The following is a 4,020-nucleotide window of genomic DNA, read 5'->3' on the forward strand; positions in this document are numbered from 1 at the left end:
ATTTTTCTCTCTGCCTCGGCTCTCATGTGTGTATAGTTGTTGCCTCTGCTGCTGCTGCTGCTGCTGCTGCTGGTCGGCTGAATGTTGAAGCCAAGTTTGAACTCTAACCACAAACCAACAGTCAAAGCTCTAAGTCTTGCCTGGGGAGGCAGATAGGAGTTGGCTATCTGTGATGACCCTGGCAAGAGAGCAGAGAAAAACAGCTTTGAAGTCCCAAAGATTTAGCATCACATTTAGTTCTGTTGACTCTGGAGAAAAACAGAGATTTCTGTGTGCATTCAGAAAACAAGCAAGTTTGATACGATGTAGCAGAGCTGCGGGATCAATTAAATAAGTTTGGTAAACAAACTTAAATAGTATGCAATACTTTGAATTATTGCTCCTCCAGCTGAACTTTGCACTTCCCATTGAATGATCTTATATTTAATTTCCTTTTAATTTTACAAGCCAAAATAAAACCACAACTTGAATTAATGAAATACAAAAAAAGAAGAAATCTACAGCAATAAAAGTAGAGAGCTTCATCACCTCAGCTTGCTTTTTCATCGTTAATTTCTCTCTCTGGTTGGGAACAATTGAATGGAGCCACCGCAAACTGCGGGACCCTATGGAATAGTGAGTTATTGACCAGCTGACTACAGAGGTTATTCCTCAATAAATCAGTCTTATGATGAATGCGTCTGTGTTTCCATTTCCATCCTTCGTTGTTGCTCTGCGGTGCCTCGGCTTGAACTCTGGTCTCCTGCACTGTGAGAACTTAATAACCTGCCACTGGCAAACATAAAAAGCTGAAATAAACCTTTTTCCAGTTGTGCGTCACTCTTTATGCAGCTACATTTGATGAGTCTTGTTGATATCAAAAATATGATGTTACAAATAATAAACTGTGAAATAATTGCTGGTAGAAATGGAAGATTTAGTAAGAGACAAACAATTTACCTCAACAAATATCTCCACTAACAATCACTGACTGTAAGCTGGAGAGCAAACATTTCATTTAATCCATATATTTGCCTTTTGAAAAGCACTATGTCTTGTCCTTAAAAGCCAAGTATGCATAAATGCATAAACACAAACGGGGGTTTCCAGCAGCATAACTTTTATCGGTCCCCGCAGAGTGGCAGTGTAGCAGGGTAGCAGTTCAACAACAAACTGGAATAAATATTTTGTGGCCTGCTGCCATTTCTAATGGCACCACTGCTTATTATTTTTAATCTTCCTTTGACGCTGGCTCAGGAAACAATGGCAGGTTCTGGAAACACTGGTAATACGGTTGCTATTGTGGTTTTCTTATCTGTAAGTCACAGAGGGAGAGAGAGAGAGAGAAAGAGGACAGAAGTTGTTGCTGAATTGGTAAAGAAGTGTGGTTGTATATAGACTCCATCCTCACACACACACACAGACACACACACCTCCCTGCAGTGTATATGAAGTACTGTACTCTGCATGTATCATCACGGGGGGAGGGGGATAAACAGCAGATCTTGGTGCCTCAGGTGTTGTTTGGCAAGGTAAACACTATCCACATGAAGGAACAAGTCTGAGTCCTCAGAGAACCTCATGATACTCTACACTGCCAGAAACTCTAAACATTAAAAGATATGTAAATTAAGTGCACTTTCCTCTCTACAGCTTTGCCTCACAACTATTAAGACAAGTCTATAGTGTGGATGGAAACGCAAGTAAACCCTATTTACCTGAAATACTATCCCCAAGTGTTACAACTTGTCACAATGATCAGACAATGCACACAACAGAGAGTAGAACAAATGGTTGTAAAGCTGCAGACTGTAACCTACTTCATGTAGACAGTTTCCACCTCCCACTCTGCCTGTATACTTTCTCTCCTCCACGAGAATACCTCTTATAGATAGTGACTCCAGTTTAATTCAGAAAAAAAAATCCTTAATGCAGTTTCACACCCACTAAAGGTCACTACCAGCTAGAATCCATCTTGTATCTACAACAGGGATCCCTTACGGTGCCTGCGGGTTGATTTACAAGTAATGAGCCACAGGAGGTGAGCGAGGTTACTGTGTGCCAGTTATACTATTCACAGTGACCAAATGAGGGCATTAAACATTAATGCTCATAGTACCATCCCTTCTGAAGTCTGCTAGTAAGGTCAACAGCTCACAGAGACAAAAGCACCGGATCAACTGTAAACAGTAAACCTTCATATTCCAGCTTAGAGGATAAATCCAGTTTATTACAATTTAGGTGTTATTTTTGTTGTTTTGACCATATTTCTATCGGTTATGATGGCGTCATACTAAACCAAGAAACTGCTGAGATCTGAGAACACCAAAACATCAATCTAAACCACTTTCAACAAATCCTCAAATATGCAGAATACATAATTTGCCATTGCCTTCCAAAATGACCCATATAGTATGAACATTTTCTGATCTGGCACATCCATTGTTTGTCTGTGCCTTCCAAAACAGTTACACAAATTATTCATGTGACTGTTTTCTGATCTGCCGCCACTATGGTAAAAGCCTGGGCTTTTGACTTTCAGGGTGCATTATTACATATCACTTACTTATCACCTCAAGTTTTGGACCTTTGACCATATTTAACATAGACATCCAACATCATAATACAAAAAGTATCTTATGTCCCTTTTAAGGTTAAGGAAACTATGACCATGGACTTATTATTACTAATAGTAATGATGGCCAAAATTAGAAAAATAAGCTGTCTATAAACAAGAATGATCCTTTAACAGCATCTCAGCTACACACCACTACAACACCAAAAGTGACCAAACATATGCAGAAGAGGTGATAATTAGCAACATTATTTTAAAAATTCAAAGGTTTTCCCCTTGGTATGCTCCGCCACAGCGGTAGAAGCTTTACTTGAGAGCCACGTGTTGTGTATTTCCTCTGATGCAAGACTCCAGAAATACAAGTCTCTTGTGCATGCTTCACTACCAGCGGCCAGGAAAACAGCTCTGTGGATTAAATCACCAGAGCAAGGATGATGACTAGTCAACACAATTTGCTGCCTGAAGACAAGAACTGCAACCAAGGAGCGATCTCCACACTGTTTATCTCTCCTTTAATTTCTATCTACATATCAAAAGAGACAACCTTAAGTGGGCAAGAGAAAGAACTCATTGGCCTTGAAAATAATAAAAGTTATAGAGCATTCTAACTTCTTACAATGAACGCCTGTAGCATCAGTCTTGGATCAAATTATCTAAAAATGTCATTGATAATATTTACATTGATTAACAAGATTGTGAGACCTGGCCAAGTTCGTGCAGGTCATGTTAAACACACTTCAGGGCCAGAAAGCTAATCTGTTTGAATTCACAGTTGGGTTTTCTCAATGTAATGCTGTTTCCCAACAAAAAAAGCTCCTGGGGATAAATTAACTGATAATGAATAGTTTCCCTGCTGCGCTATGACTCATCAAACTCCCTCCAGCTCCCCCATGTATCCTTGGCCCTTAAACAGCATGTCAACAAAGTTTTATTCATGCAAGTGGAACTGTGCGTGCGTGTAATGAGCTTCAGAGGAAACAGCAAGCGTTCAATCAATTTTGAGAATTTGTAGGCAGATTTCACACTATTCCCGATCAGATCAAATCACATCAGGGGGCCACAGCAGGAGCCACCGCAGGGAATCTTTCCCACATCATGCTGTGGTGTGTGTGTGTGTGTGTTGTGCAGCTCAGGCAGCTGGGGAGCACTGTGGCGATTTTGTGTGTTTGTGGTTAGGACTTCAGGAATGATACAGGCTGATTCACAAATAAAATAAATGTCCGATTAGTCTGTTCATTTCTGTAGTCCCCAAATAAGAACCGATACCATCTCACCACAGAGTGTCTTTAAGCTAAGCCATGACCATTTGGCCTTGATGGAGATCTTCATGGGGCAGACAGAGCTAAACGATAGAAGCTTAAGGCGATGTACTACACCTCTAAATGGGGAGTAAATTGCAGCTCCATCTGTATTTTCCTCCTGCCAAACCACACTCACTACATTATGGTACTGGCAGCTCAAACCTC

This window comes from Thunnus maccoyii, chromosome 16, assembly GCF_910596095.1.
Source record: "Thunnus maccoyii chromosome 16, fThuMac1.1, whole genome shotgun sequence".
Taxonomy (NCBI): domain Eukaryota; kingdom Metazoa; phylum Chordata; class Actinopteri; order Scombriformes; family Scombridae; genus Thunnus; species Thunnus maccoyii.